Raw genomic sequence first — 20,044 nt, forward strand, 5'->3', positions numbered from 1 at the left:
TGCCAATTGGCAGTAAACCAATAATTGGAGATGACTGAAGTTAAATGGCACTAATTTGCAGCTACATGCATAACTGCACTTAGGTGGAAGGAAGGCCAAACGAGGAGGTGCAGGAAGTTATTAGAGCTAGAAGAAAATCCTTCAGAAAAAAGGAGGATTCAACTGAAAATAATAGGAAACAGCATAAGGAATGGCAAGGCAAAGACAGACTTTGAAAGGAAGATTGCGTTGGAGGCAAAAAAAACACACATAATAAAAAGGTTTTTAGGTATATTAGAAGCAAGAAGCCGGTAACAGCATCAGTTGGGACTGCTCGATGACTGAGGGGTAAAAAAGGAACTCAGGGAAGACAAGGCCACAGCAGAGAGATTAATTGAATTCTTCGCTTCAGACTTCACGGAGGAAGATGTGAGAGAGATACCGGTGCCAGAAATGGTATTCAATGTTGCTGAGTCAGAGAAACTGAAACTAATCTGATAAATTGAAGAGAAGCAAATAGTGGGCTCAGAGCTAACTTTGATGGGCCCTGGCACGACACGGCACTCCACAGCCTCCCCGCCCCCTCCCCCCCCCGAGATATTTAAAAATATATAGCTGTTTTCAGCTACCCCACACCAACGTCTCTTCTCCTCCGTGGCGTCCCAGCATCTGCGCCCTCGTTGCTGAACCCCGTCCCTCCCTAGTGTACCTTACAGGCAGGGGTGTGCTGGTAAATTTTTAACAACAGGCTCTTTCTCTGGACGTAGGCAGCTCTGCAGTTGGAAGGGCCAGGGGTGACCGGGTGGGCGGGGGGGGAGCAACACTTGCCTCTCTCTCTCCTCCCTCCCTTCGTGTGGGCACACTAGGCATACCTTTGCTGGCAGCCAATAAATGGACTGCCACCACTCCCAACCTCTTGCTCTGAGCAGCATGCTGGAACTTCTCTCACATGCTGGAGAAGTCCCAGCCTGCTGCCCAGAGCTGGAAACAAGGAGCGGGGAGCAGCAGCAGTCTATTTACTTGGCTGGCAGGGCTCAGCATCCCCACCAGCAAAGTAAAAGAGAATTCAGCAGGGGGCCCAAGCCCACATTTTGGGAGCCAGTTGTTAAAGTAGCCATGGAGGGCCCTACTTTAACAACCGGCTCCCAAAATTCTTAAAAACTTAACAACCGGCTCTTGCGAGCCTGTGAGAGCCTGCTCCAGCACACCACTGCTTACAGGCGTCCCCAACACCTGCAGTTACTCAATTATTGCTGCTTCTGCCAGCCCTGCAGGCTTCCAACGGCCGGGTCCCGACCTCGCTTTCATCATTTCCTGTCTGGCGGGGCCCGGCCAATGGAAGCCTGCAGGGCCGGCGCAGGCAACAATAATTGAATCACTCCGCCAAGGACTAGATCTAAAACAGCACCCCCCTCTCTTGTCGGTTCCAGGACCAGTTATGTCTAAGAAATGTACCTCCCTAGCACTCCCTGATGTAACATTTATCCAGTCAATATTTGGGTGATTGTGAGCCCTGATGTAGGTAATACAATTCCAGTCCTTCTCGAGGAGCAATTTTGGATCGCAAAACAGGATTCCCATCGGAACTATTAATTGAAGAAGCAGTGTTGCACGCTGACAATAAGATAAGTGTTATTTTCACTTTAAATATTTATGTAGGAATAATGCACTGTGCTTCGAACAATTTGAGACTAGACTTATTATAATAACATGAAATAATTGTAGCCTTTTTTGGGGGGGACATTTTGATATGAAGGAGACATCTGAGTGGAGGTTTTTTGACTGATGAACAAAGCTGGCTATTTCGGCTTTTGAAGGCCATGCTTTTTCTGACCAAGGTCTTTTTTTCTCCATCTTTTTTGAGAGTTTGGGCAATGGTGTTGGCCCTCGTTGATCCACTGTCACGTCTGTGGCCGTGACCACCCCCAGACTTACCTTATTTCTGGGGGTCAGCTTCTAAGCTGACTTCTGCCTATCCTTTCTGGAGTAGTTTTCCTTCTGTGTGCTGGCTGCTTCCAGCATGGCTCTAATTACTCCACTCTACTGCACCTGGGGGTTATGCCTGAGTTAGCTCCAGCCTGGCTCTGTTTGCTCCTCTGTGCTGCACCTAGGTATTCTAAGTCTCTCTATGTTCTGTGCGCGCTCTGCCTGCTCCTTGGTTTGTGCTCCTCTCACCCGCTGGTGGCCAGAGCCAGTGGCTGCCGTAGTTTGTCTTGCTGTTCCTACCCGTTCCAGACTTTAGCCCGGTCCGGTTCTTCCAGGCTGCCGGACTTGTCTCTCTTGTTTGTGCCTGGACAGCCTCCGTAGTTGCTTACTGATGGCTGCAGCTGCTCCTCAGGTGTTGAAGGTGACCTTGCCTGCCACTGCCGCCCCACGGTAGTGGTCCAAGGGCTCACAACCCAGTGCTTCCAGGGAAGAAGCCTGACGTCCACAGTGACTTCAATCCATAATATTTAGATAATATTTAAAAAAAGGAATGATTAGGTATCCATAATTCCCTGGCATGGGGTAACTGAAATCCCTCGTTATTATAATGTTTCCCAGTTTGCCAGCTTTCCTAGTTTCTGTAAACATTTCTTCATCTGTCTGTCTGTCTGTCTGTTCAGCCCTACCAGTATACTCCTTCCCTTCACACTGGGAATTTCTATGGTACACATCCCCGAGTAAGGCAGGCCACTAGCACAGCTTAGTGAACAAGGGGGGAAAATTTGCTGATCACATAAAGTTATTTAAAGTCGTTAAATCACAAGAGGATTGTGAAAAATTGCAAGAGGATCTTACGAGACTGGGCATCCAAATGGCAGATGACATTTAATGTGAGCAAGTGCAAAGTGATGCATATGGGAAAGAGGAACCCAAACTATAGTTACGTCATGCAAGGTTCCACATTAGGAGTCCCTGACTAGGAAAGGGATCTAGGCGTCATCGTTGATGATACGTTGAAACCCTCTGCTCAGTGTGCAGCAGTGGCTAAGAAAGCAAATAGAATGTTAGGAATTATTAGGGAAGGAATGGAAAACAAAACTGAGAATGTTATAATGCCTTATCATCGCTCTATGGTGCGACCGCACCTCAAATACTGTGTGCAATTCTGGTCACTGCATCTCAAAAAAGATATAGTGGAATTAGAAAAGGTGCAGAGAAGGACGATGAAAATGATAAAGGGGATGGGACGACTTCCCTATGAGGAAAGGCTAAAGCGGTTAGAGCTCCTCAGCTTGCAGAAAAGGCGGCTGAGGGGAGATATGATAGAGGTATATAAAATAATGAGTGGAGTTGAACAGGTAGATGTGAATCGCTCATTTACGCTTTCCAAAAATACTTGGACTGGGGGGGAGACACGCAATGAAACTACAAAGTAGTAAATTTAAAACGAATCAGAGAAAATATTTCTTCACTCAACGTGTGAATAAACTCTGGAATTCATTGCCAGAGAATGTAGTAAAAGCAGTTAGCTTAGCGGGATTTAAAAAAAGGTTTGACTAGCTTCCAAAAAGAAAAGTCCATAAGCCATTATTAAAATGGACTTGGTAAAATCCACTTCTTATTTCTAGGATAAGCAGCATAAAATATTTTGTACTGATTTTGGATCTTGCCAGGTACTTGTGACCTGGATTGGCCACTGTTAGAAACAGGATACTGGGCTTGATGGACCTTCAGTCTGTCCCAGTATGGCAACACTTATGTACTTATGTAAAAACTAGTAAAAAAAAGGCCCACGCAATGAAACGGGCGCTAGCAATGTAATGAGTTCCTGCCATTAATGTTTCCATGGTTGTACTCTGAATATAATTGTTGTTTACATGTGTAAGATTTCTTTATATACAATAGTTTTTGTGTAAACTGGGCTACAATGTGGTAAAAGTTTTCCTTGTTCAGGCCCTTCAATCATAAGTATATAAGTAATGCCACACTGGGAAAAGACCAAGGGTCCATCGAGCCCAGCATCCTGTCCACGACAGCGGCCAAGGGCACCTGGCGAGCTTCCCAAACATACAAACATTCTATAACATTTACAGACATCACATCGGAAGAGCTCCTTACTCGTGAGAATGCAACATACAGTTGCCCATGTGAGAGACTGAGAGTGACCGTGTGTTTTACAGACAGTGTAAGAGAGAGATACACAGAGTGACTGAGTGTGTGTGATGTGTGTGAGTGACAAAGTGAGTAAATGTTTGTCTTCCCTTCCGTTCTGTGCACTTGCCTCCGTTGATGTTCGTACCTCCCTGTATATGATTGTTTGTTAGAGATTCAATCCGCTCCACTTCCCTCCTCCAAGTTCCGTTCTGTCCGATTGGTTCTTTGTTCCTGTGACGTCGCGCTTGTTTGCTTGGCAACTATGCAGCATTCCGTTTCCTTGACGTGAGGGCGGGAACAGTGAGAACCAATGAAACGCTGAACTACAGACTTACGAACCCTACACTGCCACAGAGTCAGCTTCAGAATGTTGGAGGTGCTTTTTATTATATAGGAAGATATAGTGGAATTAGAAAAGGTTCAGAGAAGGGTGACGAAAATAATAAAGGTGACGGGACGACTTCCCTATGAGGAAAGGCTAAAGCGGTTAGGGCTCTCCAGCTTGGAGAAACGGCAGCTGAGGGGAGATGTGATAGAGGTCTATAAAATAATGAATGGAGTGGAAGGGGTAAATGTGAATCACTTGTTTACTCTTTCAAAAAATACTACGAATAGGGGGCACACAATGAAGCTACTAAGTAGTAACTTTAATACAAACTGGAAAAAATATTTCTTCAGTCAACGTGTAATTAAACTCTAGAATTTGTTGCCAGAGAATGTGGTAAAAGCATTTAACTTAACAGGGTTTAAAAAAGATTTGGATAATTTAAGTCTGTAAACTATTATTAAGATGGACTTGGGAAAAATCAACAATGGAGGAGTAGCCTAGTGGTTAGTGCAGTGGACTGTGATCTTGGGGAACTGAGTTCGATTCCTACTGCAGCTCCTTGTGACTCTGGGCAAGTCACTTAATCCTCCATTGCCCCTGGTACAAAATAAGTACCTGTATATATGTATACTGCTTTGAAAGTAGTTGCAAAATACCTCACAAAGGCGGTATATCAAGTCCCATTTCCCTTATTTCTAGGATAAGCAACATAAAATCTGTTCTTCTCTTTGGGGATCTTGCCAGTTATTTGTGACCTGGATTGGCCACTGTTGGCAAGAGGCTACTGGGATTGATGGACCCTTAGTCTATCCCAGTATGGCAATGATTATATTCTTATGCTCTAAAGTAAACCTCAAAAATAAACTTTGCACAAAATGGAATGTTTTATGACACACAACTCACTTAAACGTCTGGCTCCAATTCACCAGCACAGAGCAACCAGACTAAATTAAGAGAGGAGAAAAGGGACCTCAGATATCAGGCCTTCACAGAAAAAGATTCCAAAAGGCTGCCTTCTTTCCTGTTCATCGGCCCACAAAAGACTCATACTGAATTTCAATTTTTAACCCAAAACAGCAACAACAAATCCAAATGCAAAATCTGCTCTAATCATGCACATTCAGGGTCTAGACATAAGTCAGCCCCCAAAGTAACTCATTTGGATACACTGGGTAAACCCACTGTCTGAATGGTGCCCACCCTGTCCATGAGTAGAGCTGCACCTGGAAACTCGACCACAATCTGGGTAGCTGCTGTTTCAATCAGTCTGGTAGAATTGTTATCCTGGAAGATGCTGAGGAAGAGCTCGCCAAGGAGAGAGGTTCACAGGCTAGGAGCTGAAAGATTGAGATGTGTGTGATATTGGAAGGGCAGTGAGGGGAGAGGGTGAGGGTGAGTAGTGTGAGTGTCGGGGGAGGGAGGCAAATGGAAGTTATCTTGTATTCCTCGGACGTGAACAGTTAAAATAAGAGAGTGGAGGCTTGTTGTATAAAGACATAAGAGTAGCCATACCGGGTCAGACCAATGGTCCATCTAGCCCAGTATCCTGTTTTCTAAACAGTGGCCAAGCCAGGTCACAAGTACCTGGCAGAAACCCAAATCGTGGCAACATTCCAGAACCCCAAAGAGTAACTAGATTCCAGAATCATAACGAATAGCAAGATTCCATGAAGAATCTCAAAGAATGACAAGATTCTATGCAGAAACTCAAATAGTAGCAACATTCCATGTAGAACCCCAAAGAATAACAAGACTCTGGAATCCTAAAGAGTGCCAAGATTCCATGCAGAATCTCAAAGAGTAGCAACATTCCATGTAGAACCCTGAAAAATAGCAAGATAATGGAATCCTAAAGAGTAGCAACATTCCATGTAGAACCCCGAAGAATAGCAAGATTCTGGAATCCTAGAGTGTGACAAGTTTCCATGCAGAATCTCAAAGAGTAGCAAGATTCCATGTAGAACCCCGAAGAATAGCAAGATTCTGGAATCCTAGAGTGTGACAAGTTTCCATGCAGAATCTCAAAGAGTAGCAACATTCCATGTAGAACCCCGAAAAATAGCAAGATTCTGGAATCCTAGAGTGTGACAAGTTTCCATGCAGAATCTCAAAGAGTAGCAAGATTCCATGTAGAACCCCGAAGAATAGCAAGATTCTGGAATCCTAGAGTGTGACAAGTTTCCATGCAGAATCTCAAAGAGTAGCAAGATTCCATGAAGAATCTCAAAGAATAACAAGACTCTGGAATCCTAAAGAGTGGCAAGATTCCATGCAGAATCTCAAAGAGTAGCAACATTCCATGTAGAACCCTGAAAAATAGCAAGATAATGGAATCCTAAAGAGTAGCAACATTCCATGTAGAACCCCGAAGAATAGCAAGATTCTGGAATCCTAAAGAGTGACAAGATTCCAAGCAGAATCTCAAAAAGTAGCAACATTCCACACTACAAATCCCAGGGCCAGCAGTTGCTTCCCATGTCTGTCTGAATAGCATTTCTCTGGTGGGACTCGTACAATGATGGGGAGCTAATGTTTTTTATGTGTCCATCTGCCTCCCTAAGAAATAAAACAACTAAAAAAAAAATAACGCATCACATAATTTTATCTACAGAAAAAAAAAAAACAGGTGGGCTCCATGCCAGGAGGGGTCATAGTACACATAGCTTTACATTTTTAAACTTTTCACTATATTTTGAAGGGCTGAAGTTCCCTCCCACAAATATATAGGCACACAAGTCACACACACACTGCCCCCCACCCCCATCACCATAGAATAGGTACAGAATGAACAGCGGTAGTGCAAGTTTCCTTCATACACACACACAGTGTTCCCCCCCAACAGAATAGGGAAAGTGGAGCTTGCAAGGGTCCCTCACACACTGCCCTTGCTTAATCCACCCTCAGAACTTGCCTATCTGGAGGGGCTGAGAACCAGGAAAGCTCAGTCCAAATCTCACTGCTGCTCCATTGCCACAGGTTGAAACAGACTGTGAGCCCTCCAGGGAACTTGGAAATAACGATATGAATGTAACTCACCTTGAGCTACTACTGAAAAATAAAATAAAAATGGTGTCCACTGTCCATCACATGCCTACTGGCTCCTTCCTGAGGCTAGCAGAAGGCAGCACTGGCATTATTCCCCTCCCCCCCCCCAGCTCCCAACTCAGTCTATTCATTTCTGGATGCTGTGCTCACCTGTCTTTATCCCTGAGCTGAGGGAGGAACAGACAGCTTTCTCCGAGATAAACTCTTTGGCCGGTGTGATAAGGGTTATCAGTTGCATTCATGTCAATTTCATTCCTCCAAATATTTAAGGATTTTACTAGCATGACATTGGGTTTTTTCAGAGTGTTACTATAATCTTTGCTGGTGAAAGATGTGGTGGTCAAGTTTCCTCCAGCTAATCCCTGGGTCACATATTGGATTGAGGAGGACCAACCCTGAAGGTCACCTTGCCAGCCCCGGTATCGCTATCATGTCCTTCTATCTGTTGTCTGCTTACCACATTGTTTGCTGCTGGAGAAAGAGTGATTTGATATACAATTGTTCAGACTTTATCCACTAAAGAGTGTCTTCTTTATCCTGGATCCATTTTACATGGAGCCAGACACCCCCCCCCCCCCCCCCCGGCCTCGGGGTGTCGGTGGAGATCTCCTAGATAATGTGAAATAGACAACGGTAGACCTGGGGAAAGCCACTGCCTGTCCCTTGGGTCAGGAGCATGAATCTTGCAACTCTTTGGGATTCTGCCAGAGGTACTTGTGACCTGGACTGGCCACTGTCAGAAGCAGAATACTGGGCTAGATGGAGCCTCGGTGTAAGCCAGCTTGGCAACTCTTATGTTTTTAACCGGAAGGGGCAAGGATGCCCTAGTGACTGACGAATGACTCTCAACCTCTAGAGGAAAGGGAAAGCCAGCTCTCACCTTCCTGCACCTCCTCCGGACCCCAGAAAGAAGGATAATGTTTAAAAATATATATTTTCTCTATGTAACAATAAAACTCTTAGATTTAGTCCACATTTGGTATCATTTTCTTTATATTAATAGTGTGGGGGGGGGGGGGGGGGGTCCATGCATGTTGGGTTGGAGTGCATGGGTATAAATCTACACATACAGAGTGGGTTCAGATTGTGTTTACTTGTGGAACTGAATGTATAAAAAACCCAGATTTGAATTGCAAGAGGGTGGGGTGGAAAGGTCAGAAGGCATATCTGGAGGAAATAGTGCAGTTGGTAGATAGGGTCTAATTTTCCACAAACAAGTGCCAAGATGTACTGTAGCCTCCGTGGTTGTGTGTCTTTAAAAGAGGTAGGATGGGGGTCTTTATGCAGCTCTGAGCTCTCTTCCAAGAACCTTTTCCAAGGAATCAGATGGAGGAAGAGCAGATAGTGCAAGAAAATGCTGGTAATAGACAGTGTGGGCAGCGCCACCTCCTGTTCACTCCAGGTACTGTTACTTGGGTCCTGGTGAAGAGCACAAAATATGTGCCAAACTTTCCCTTTTACACCAGCAAATGTTCAGGCGGGAGAAAATTGAGCCCATTACTACAGAACACTGTCTTTCTTCTATGTTTGTGCAGCGCTGCGTACGCCTTGTAGCGCTATAGAAATGCTAAATAGTAGTAGTAGTAGTAGTAACACTGTCCCACCAGGAGTTAGAGCTCCAGAAAGAAGGGTTACAGCACGTCTCTGAATCTGAATATTTATCCCTGACTGGTCACTACCAAAACTTATTTGTCCCCACTCCAGTCCTTGGATGCTACCAGTGTCCTGTGTATACAGCACTTCACTACTAATCACTCCTATATCACTGCTGGACCTACTGGTGCCTCCTGCAGCCACATGGAGAAAAAGCAGAATTAACAAACATGGACCAGCAGGGGGAGACAGAGCACACTATCACTCGATGTTGGAAGGCTTCCAGCCATGAACAACAGGGCCCAGTCTCAGTTTGGGGAGGGGGTGGAGCTAAGGTGCAGCAAGAGCACCAGATCCAGTTTATCTGTGAACACAGCCAAATGATTTGTTTCCCCCATTTTCCTTCTGGGAGCATCAAATTTAAGATGGCCAAGCATGAAGCTGAGGGAGGGGGGGGGGGCAAAAGCAGCAAGCCCTTGCCCTGCCATTCAGTTAACGAGTAATAGGAAGAGAAGGAGGATCCAGGATTCCAAGCAGGAGGAGAAGCCCCCAGACTCTGGAAACAACAGAAGAATGTGGGGCAGGAGGAGGGAGACCATGCTGGGAGGGGCTATAGGGCTTTCAGGGAGCAGCAGATTTGTAAGCAGGAGCTGTTGGGGGTAGGGTAGGAGAAGGAACTAAACAGGGTTATGGAGGGCTGGAACTGGAGTTGGGGGTGATTAGAAAAGAGAGTAATGGGACCAAGCAGTAGGCAGGGAAGTGGGAACTGGGAAGGGTGGCTGCCAGGGTTGATGGAACCAAGGAGGAAATGGGGGTGAGAGGGTGGATGGGGAAGCAGGGGTTTATAGCACTGAGAAATGGGACAGAGAGGGGTGGGGCAAAACTTGGGAGAGTAATGCCTGGGGAGGGGGGCTTTGGAACAGGTGGAGGGGTAAGGATGCAAAGGCCTTTTTAATTGGGACCTAAATATCACACATCCCCCCCTTTCCCCTCCCTCACTACTCGGCTGAACAAGTCAAGTGTCCCAGAGCCACCCAGAAGACCTTCGGGAACTTACCCGTATAAGAAAAAGTACACAACCTTCACAGGTCAGTGAAACATAAGCGTCTTGTTTTGCCTTTTGTGTTTCAATTAAAAAAAAATTCAACACAAATGTTAATTTTGAAGTTTCTGAGCGAGCTTATTTTTATATGAATAGGTTCTCAGCTGGTGGCACAGTTTGCAAATTGGGGGAGAACAGAATTTAAATTCTGTCATTCGCCTTCCCAAATGGTCTCACACAGCTGTTCTGCTCCTAAAATTGCATCGGACGAAGTGTCAGCGAGACGGTGGTGGGATTTGAACCCAGGCTTTAACTAAACCTCCAGTCCCGTGGATTCCGTTATATTCTTTCCACAGGACGGAGCCGTGATGCTCTGATAAGGGCACTGGATTAGAAAAGGGATTAAATCTCCAGAAAGGGAAACACAGAGAATAAACTTTTTCTCCTGAAGACCAGGAGTTTCTTACAAAGAAAGAGAGTGAGGGAAGTAGAAAGTTTGCCAACTCTCCCACAGAAAAGGCATGTTGCAGGCAGTGAAAAGTGTCCAGGGGTCAGGGCAGAGCTGCAAAGAGTCTCCTGGCACGACCGTCATTCAGAAACAGAAAACCCACTCCTCAATTCAGAGCCAGCGGCAGCCACCTAGGAACCAACCTGCAAAAGGATTAGGGCACTCATTTCCCCCTCCCCAGCCCCACCTTAGTCCTGGACACCTGCTGTGCCCCTCACTCTCTAGAGAACACTCAGATACCCTCCTCCAGCTTACCTGGAGCTGATGTGCAAACAGCTGGAATCCAGACCATGGACAGGAGAATCAAGTCCCCCCCAAACTTTCCCCACAGCTGCCACAAGGGAACTGGCCAGCATCAGTGTGGGACTGGGAAGGCTTGTACTCCTCCGGGGCTTTTTAAATGAGGAGGCTTCTGGGAGATAGCACCGAGCCTTCCCTTCCATCCCCCTCCCCCAGGGCCTTGAGAAAATAAAACCGATTGGAAATAGCAGAAGGCAGAAACTTGGCACTACAGTGCCCCCTGCAGGGCTTGCTTGTTAGAGCTCTGGAGGCAGAGTTTAATTGATCCCGAATTCTCTCCCCCCTGATTCGGGCTCTGACTGTGAAAAATTAACCACAAGCAATGCCAAAATCCTAAATGCATTTCTTCACTGTGATGCAGCTGTTGAGCTGAATTTTGCTCCCCTGAAATTCTAAAGAAGGCACTTACTTGGGAAGAATAGCTGTACTGGGTCAGACCAGTGCTCCGTCTAGCCCAGTATCCTGCTTCCAACAGTGACTTTCAAGGAGCAGAGGAGTAGCCTAGTGGTTAGTGCAGTGGATTTTGATCCTGGGGAACTGAGTTCCATTCCCACTGCAGCTCCTTGTGACTCTGGGCAAGTCACTTAACCCTCCGTTGCCCCTGGTACAAAATAAGTGCCTGAATATATGTAAACCGCTTTGAATGTAGTTGCAAAAACCTCAGAAAGAGGTATATCAAGTCCCATTTCCCTTTCCCTTCTCAGAAATCAAAAGAAGGAGGGGTACCTTCCAAAACTAATAAAAAAATGCATTAAGTTAGTCCAATAAAAAAGGTATCATCTTATTTTCTTTTCTCTGTTTTATTTCTATTTATTACCTTTAAAAGAGGACAAACATGAGCACAACACAACTTTACACCAAAATAAATGAAACACACACACACACACATTCTGCCTTATCACAAAGCAGACGGAGCACAGGAACATAAGAAAGTAAGAAGCTATACTGGGTCAGACCGATGGTCAGTCTAGCCCAGTATCCTGCTTCCAACAGTGGCCAATTCAGATCACAAGTACCTGGCAGAAACCCAAATAGTAGCAACATTCCGGAATCTCAAAGGGTAACAAGATTCCATTCAGAATCCCAAAGAATAGCAAGGCTCCGGAATCCCAAAAAGTGGCAACATTCCATGCTACTAATCCCAGGGCAAGCAGTGGCTTCCCCATGTCTGTTTCAATAACAGACTATGGACTTTTCCTCCAGGAACTTGTCCAAACCTTTTTTTAAACCCACTGTTAGCATATCCTCCAGCAACAACTTCCAGAGCTTAATTATTCCTTGAGTGAAAAAATATTTCCTCCTATTTGTTTTAAAAGTATTTCCATGTAATTTCATTGAGACCCCTGCACTTGATTTCTTTATTGAATGTTCAACCCAGTTTAAATGTCTAATCATTTAATGCACATAAATAAGTCTGATCTTCCATTAATTTATTCTACCTGCCTTGATTCTCCCCATAAGAACATATTTTAATATAGTTAATACAAATTTATGGAACTCTCTACTTTCCAAGGTCAGATGCAAAGTGAACTACTTAAGGATTCAGAAAACTCCTAAAATCTTGGTTGTTTACCAAGCATCTTAATCAGGTTGGTTTTGATTGATGTTTTTAATGTAAGCAACAGAAACAGGATGCTCTGCACAAGCACCACAAGCAAAGAAAACAAAGCTAGCAGAGAAAAGCTCAGGTTCAGCCACAAATGAGGTTTATTGGAAAATGACCCCATCTGGCCAAGTTTCGGCACTTATGCTTTCATCGGGGGTCTGTAAACTTACATAAAACAATGAATATATAATTAATCACAAATACAACATACAAAATTAAATATAAATATCAAAATATCACTAATAGAATACCAAACGCACAATTCTTCATAGGCATAACAAAGTAGAAAAGTGCAGGGCATTAACATCACACTCGCACTATGGAGGTGAGTTTCATGGCATTAACATACATGCTTGCACTATGGAGGTAGGTTGCATGCCTTTAACATGCACATTTGTGTTATGCAGGTAGGTTGCATGACATTAACATCACACTCACACTATGGAGATAGGTTGCATGGCTTTTAACATACATGCTTGCACTATGGAGGTAGGTTGCATGCCTTTAACATGCTCATTTGTGTTATGGAGGTAGGTTGCATGACATTAACAACACACTCACATTATGGAGATAGGTTGCATGGCTTTTAACATACACGCTTTCACTATGGAGGTAGGTTGCATGCCTTTAACATGCACAATTGTGCTACGGAAGTAAGTTCCATGGCACTGGCATCACACTTGCACTATGGAGGTAGGTTGCATGCCTTTAACATGCACATTTGTGTTATAGAGGTAGGTTGCATGACATTAACATCACACTTGCACTACAGAAGTGAGTTTTATGGCATTAACATACACGCTTGCACTATGGAGGTAGGTTGCATGCCTTTAACATGCACATTTGTGTTATGGAGGTAGGTTGCATGACATTAACATCACACTCACACTATGGAGATAGGTTGCATGGCTTTTAACATACACGCTTGCACTATGGAAGTAGGTTGCATGCCTTTAACATGCACAATTGTGCTACGGAAGTAAGTTCCATGGCACTGACATCACACTTGCACTATGGAGGTAGGTTGCATGCCTTTAACATGCACATTTGTGTTATGGAGGTAGGTTGCATGACATTTAACATCACACTTGCACTATGGAGGTGAGTTTCATGGCATTAACATACATGCTTGCACTATGGAGGTAGGTTGCATGCCTTTAACATGCACAATTGTGTTATGGAGGTGAGTTTCATGGCATTAACATACACGCTTGCACTAAGGAAGTAGTTTGCATGCTTTTAACATGCACATCACACTTGTGCTATAGAGGTAGGTTTGTATCAATTCTGACTGGGAAACTGAACAGTTTCTTGGATAAAATTGGGGTCTAAAAAGTGCCCTCTGCAGACTGGCCTGATACATCAGGGAGTAAGTGATGCACCCCAAAAAAGGAGAACCAGCAACAAATGAATTAAACTAATGGACAAACCGTAAAAGGACAGCGGAGTCCAAAAGTAATAAACCTATGTCATCAATCGACCAGCGATCCAGTGTCTGGAAACAGGACAATAGCAAAAAAAGAGTAGAGGAGAAAGCAAAGGCACGTGGAGTGGGGATGGGGAAACGTTCCCCCCACCCTTCCGGCAATAAGACTTCCTTGCCAAGTAAGCGGGATAACTCCCAAGATCCTCGGCAGTGAGGCTACACCTCCATGAGGCAGCTTCCCCGTTTTGATGCCCACATCTGCTCTTCTGCTGAGGCTCTGATTTAGGAAGCGGGAGCTGCCTCCAGTAGCAAATTTTGGAAGGTGGCAGCATGAAGCACAGGTCATCGAAACCCTGCGGTGTCGGACCTTAGGAGGGATACGGCCTACACAAGGCTCCAGTACAGAGAAAGAGGTGCTGGAGGATCTTTGAAATGTTGTGTCACAAACAATTTACTGCAATGGCTGCCGGGGTGTGGCGTTTGCACCCGACGGCCCTAAGACAAGTGATATTTAGTTGATTCTCATTGAAAACGCTATTGCGGATTCGTTATTTTTCAACTTGTATTTAAGGTCATATTTTTAGTAAATTGTGAAGACAAGTGAGTAGTATATTGTATATAGGAGTGTTGCTTTTGATAAATGATGGGGGTTATGGTTATACACTATAGCCCCCTTTTACCAAGCTGCGGTGAGCTCAATGCGGGCTTACTACTCACTGAACAGGAAGTACCACTGGGCTACCACAGCAGCCCGACAGTACTTTCCCACCCCTAGCACGCCGTCATCTACCTGGCAGTAATCGTGCAGTGCCACTTGCTGCCCAGTTATTGCTGGGTTAGCACAGGAAACCCTTACCGCCCCCTCAATGGGGGGGCGGTAAGGGCTCCCTCCCAAAATGGCCACGAGGCATGTGCTTTACTTGCCGCACGGCCATTTTCTGCAGGAAAGAAAGACTTCCCTTTTACCCGCTGTGAGAAAAGGGGGCCTCAATGCCAGCGCAGGCCCCCTTTTGCCGCAGTTTGGAAAAAGGAGCCCAATGTTTGGTGTGCGAATTGCAACTTACTCTTGTTTCTAGTATAGAGTTATATGTTCGGAGTATTATGAAGTAACATTGGAGCACAGGAGGCGCTTAAAATAAAATAAAAAAAAAATACATATGGAAATATTCAATGATAGAGAAATGTTTCCACAATGCAGGTATCCCTACTTGGATGAGTTGTAACTCTGAGAATTTTTCCTAAAAAAATTCTCGCTATTTTGTGAATTCCTCTTGCTCCATATCCACACATATATGCAGTGCATTTTTTTCTAGCAAAAAAGGTGCCGGTACTCAAATGTCAGGCCACCCCTCAGGGGTGGGGTGATCACTGAGGGACCCACCCCACAATAGCCAGGCCCCCTGCAACCAGTCACAGAATCTATGACCAGGCAGAATTGGTGTGTAGAGCCTGAGCTCTTTCATGAAAACTTAGGGTCCATGGGTCAATTTTAGAAGACAATGGAAAAGGTGCCAGTACCCCCTCAAAAAAAGCCCTTCTAAAGGGTGACAAGATTCCGTGCAGAATTTCAAAGAGTAGCAACATTCCATGTAGAATCCCAAAAAATAGCAAGATTCTGGAATCCTAAAGAGTGACAAGATTCCATGCAGAATTTCAAAGAGTAGCAACATTCCATGTAGAACCCCAAAGAATAGCAAGATTCTGGAATCCTAAAGAGTGACAAGATTCCATGCAGAATTTCAAAGAGTAGCAACATTCCATGTAGAATCCCAAAAAATAGCAAGATTCTGGAATCCTAAAGAGTGACAAGATTCCATGCAGAATTTCAAAGAGTAGCAACATTCCATGTAGAACCCCAAAGAATAGCAAGATTCTGGAATCCTAAAGAGTGACAAGATTCCATGCAGAATTTCAAAGAGTAGCAACATTCCATGTAGAACCCTGAAGAATAGCAAGATTCTGGAATCCTAAAGAGTGACAAGATTCCATGTAGAATCTCAGAGTAGCAACATTCCATGTAGAACCCCAAAGAATAGCAAGGTTCTAGAATCCTAAAGAGCAGTGTGTTTTTTCTAGCGAAAAAAGTTGCCGGTACTTAAATGCCAGGCCACCCTTCAGGGATGGGATGATCACTGAGGGACCCACCCCAAAATAGCCAGGCCCCCTGCAACCAGTCACAGAATCTATGACCAGGCAGAATTGGTGTGTAGAGCCTGAGCTCTTTCATTAAAACTTGGGGACCGTGGGTGAATTTTAGCAGACAATGGAAAAGGTGCCGGTACTCAGTACCCCCAAGTACCCCCCTCAAAAAAAGCCCTGCATATATGAAATGTTACCATATTATAGAGATTGTGGTATCGTTTAGGGCATGTCCTTCTTTAATTAAGAATTATTATTGCAGCCCCCCAGCAATGACAGGCCCCACCCACCCTTTGCATGGTGACAGGCATCCCAAGAGCAAGGAGACAGCAGGTCCCCCCATGCTAATGTTCCTTTAGCAGAAGAGTTAGTACTAAAGGGTCAGTTTTCTAGAACGCGTGAACCAAAATAACTCCAAGTGGTTTACAAATATTCAACATTAGAGAGCAAGACAATCCCTCAGGATTTACAGCAGATATAAATTTACCCTCAAATCAGAGAGAATTAACGCAGGAACGTTTTAAAGACAGTCGTTGTTACCTGTTTTCAGAATTGCATATCCTTGTGCAAATGGGCTGAAGTCTTTCCACATAGACAATGATTCGTTTTATTCCTTTTTGCATTAAGGGGAATAATTATTAGATCTTCCCAACCTGTTATTAGTACCACATGTGTGAGCAAGTAGCTCGGACTTTCTCCTGTGAGAATTTTGAATAACAAACAGGCTAATGTGAATCGAATCCTTGCCTCCAACGGCAGCTAATGAAATTCTATATAAAGATGAGAAATGTGATCATGGTTTTTTAATGAAAAGATTAGACCAACTGCTGTGTTTTGAACCGATTGCAGTTAACGGAGTTGGGTTTTTTGGGGCTCCCAGTAATAAGGGGTTGCAATAGTCCAAATTTGATAGAAACAATGATTATACTAGTTCCAATACAGCAGCAGAGACGAGGAGAGGATTGAAGAATGAGGATCTGAGCAGGGGCCAGTTCAGAAGGGAATAACCCCCTCCCCTCCTGCTGTTACCTATAAACATCCTTAATATAAATCTCAGCACAAACTTGCTTCACCACTCTCTATACATAGTAACATAGTAGATGATGGCAGAGAAACACCTGCACGGTCCATCCAGTCTGCCCAACAAGATAAACTCATATGTGCTACCTGACCTTGATTAGTATCTGCCATTTTCAGGGCACAGACCGTAGAATCTGCCCAGCACTAGCCCCGCCTCCCAACCACCAGCCCCGCCCCCACCACCGGCTCTGCCACCCAATCTCCGCTAAGCTTCTATACTTAGTTAAATGGGGGAAAGGAGTGAAAACCAATGATCTTCTTGTATCTGATACTCAATTTGACTGTCTGGGTGGCCACTTCCCCTAGATTCTATATATGGCACCTAGATTCGCATCCCATAATTTGCGTACGCCCCCGAGATGCGTGCACAAATTAATTGGCTAATGAGTCAATTAACTTCAATAACTGGGTGCTAACAACCAATCGTTGATGTTAATTGGCACCCATTAAAATTTGTGTGTGTCGTACTTACAGCGACGTACTTACCGCTGGTTGGGAGCCCTGACCTGAAGACCTTGTTGGTATCCAGCTGTAGGGAAAGCGGTGCCGACATGGCACACATGACCACCGGAACCAGCAGGACTCCTTAGGCGTGAGCATGCACCCGATGCCCGTTTTTCTTAGTCCAAGCTTTGGCGCAGTCCTGTGACGTCATTCCCGTGGCGTGTTTTTTAGGGCCGTGAGTCCCTGGCTTTTTGCTCTGGCGGCTGTTGGTTTCAGTCACTGCTCTGAGCTAGCCGAAGCCCCTTAGGGATAGGATAGACTGCCTACCTTGCTTCCTTCTGGAGGAGACTCATCTGTACCAGTGGTGTAGCTACAGGTGGGCCTGGGTGGTCACAGGCCCATCCAGCGGCAGCACCACACTGCTCTCTCCCCTCTTTCCTCCGCTGCATCCCGGCATCTGAGCTTCTGTCTCTGAACCCTATCCTTCCCCGGTCTACCATACACAGGGCCACCGAGAAACTGGGCTGGGCCAGGGGCAAGGCACCGCCCCCCCCCCCCCGAGGTCGTTGTCATCGCTGCCCCCCTCCACCCGCCCCCCTTCGTCCACCACCGGGTCCCCCTGAATTCAAATCATAGCGCCTCACCTCAACCTCTCTCCATGTGAAAGAAGCGCAGCAGCGGCAGTCTGCAGATCGCCTCCCTTCAGGCCTTCCCTCCCTGCCCTGCCTTCACGCAAGTTACATCAGACGAGGGCGGGACACAGGGAGGGAAGGCCCAAAGGGAGGCGATCTGCAGACTGCCACTGCTGCGCTTCTTTGACACGGAGCGAGGTCGAGGTGAGGCGCTATGATTTGAATTCAGGGTGGCCCAGCCCGGTGGTGGACGGAGGGGGGCGGGTGGAGGGGACCACGGCACCGTGCCCCCCTTGGAGGCCCGGGCCCGGAGCCCGGACCATACAGGCATCTTTGGCACCTGCAATTCATTCTCGCTGCTTGCCCCAGCCTCACAGACTTCCCTCTGCCACGTCCTGTCAGACAGGAAACAGTCAATGACGTCAGTGAGGGCAGGACAAGGGCATGCAGCAGATGGAAGCCTGCAGGGCTGGCGCAAGCAGCGAGAATGTATCGCTGTAGGTGTCGAGCATGCCTGTATGGTACACCAGGGAAAGACGGGATTCAGAGACAGAAACACAGATGCTGGGACACCACGGAGAAGAGGAGGGGAGATGCGGAGTAGGTGAAAAAATCTGTATTTTAAAAAATATCTCTGGGAAGATATTTGGGGGGGGGGTTGAATCTAAAATACTGAGTCTGGCTACACCTCTAATCTGCACCTGGGTGGCTGCAGTTCCTCCAAATCATTACAGCAAGCGCATCTGGCCGAGCGCTATTCTATAAGGCAAGGGTCCTAACTCATAGTGTGGCCATGGGAGGGACGTGGTCGTGTCCTGGGCATTCCGAAAAGTTAGGCACATTCTTACAGAAAGTGTGATTCACTGTTATTTGTGAGTGTACAATTTTAATTATGCACGTTTAAATTTAACTCGTTTTGGTTAAAACAGGATATACATGCTGACAAATGAAATAAATACATACATACGACTCAGTGTGCTTTGGGCACCATCATTTCACCAGGCATAAGCCTGATGCCAAAATTGAAGCACAGGAATTGGCCATTCTATAAAGGGTGCAGAATCGTGCTTAGAGCTGATTATTTCTGGCACCAATTTTTCAGCTCCATTTCTAGAATTCCCACCTATATGAAGATAAACGCTGGAGCCCAGGAAGACAATCTGAAACTGAGTGGTGGCTGCCCTCTGCTGGTCATATCAGGCAATGCTGAAATCTTTATAAAATTCCCCCAGAAGAGAACAGGTCACAGCTTCAGTCTTACATTGTGCATTTATAGATCATTCTGTAGCGAATTCCATCAGCTTTGGGGAATTCATCTCAATATTTTTCTTCTCCTCAGGAGACAGAGCAATGCTAATGGAGAGATATGTCAGGAATTCACCTCTTAATAAGAGCAGACCTGTGGCTGTCTTCAAATCTAGGCTAAAAGTCCACCTCTTTGAAGCTGCTTTTAACCCCTAACTCCTATTCACTTGTTCAGTACCCACATCTGTTTTATCATTCCCACCTTAAGTAACTCCCTTATCCCTTATTTGTCCTAATTAGATTGTAAGCTCTATCGAGCAGGGACTGTCTTACATGTTCAGTGTACAGTGCTGTGTATGTCTAGTAGCACTGTACAAAATAGGTAGCCATCTTTGGGATTCTGGAAGCTTGCTACTCTTTGGGATTCTGGAATCTTGTTACTCTTTGGGATTCTGCACAGAATGTTGCTACTCTTTGGGATTCTGAAGTCTTGCTACTCTTTGGGATTCTGCACAGAATCTTGCTACTTTTTGGGATTCCGGAATCTTGCTACTCTTTGTCCTTATCCCTTATTTGTCCTGTTTAGATTGTAAGCTC

The 20,044-nt window shown here is 45.4% G+C and overlaps 1 protein-coding gene across 1 annotated transcript in view; it reads right to left on the reverse strand.

The window, feature by feature from the left end:
* LOC115482572 (alkaline phosphatase-like) overlaps positions 1-10,972 on the reverse strand; it is a 144,135-nt gene extending 133,163 nt beyond the window's left edge. The window contains exon 1 of the mRNA XM_030222463.1: positions 10,831-10,972. The gene's annotated coding sequence lies outside the window, so the exon portion shown is untranslated. The remainder of the gene's footprint in view (positions 1-10,830) is intronic.
* Positions 10,973-20,044: the final 9,072 nt, after the last annotated feature.

Source organism: Microcaecilia unicolor, chromosome 13 (assembly GCF_901765095.1).
Source record: "Microcaecilia unicolor chromosome 13, aMicUni1.1, whole genome shotgun sequence".
Lineage (NCBI taxonomy): Eukaryota > Metazoa > Chordata > Amphibia > Gymnophiona > Siphonopidae > Microcaecilia > Microcaecilia unicolor.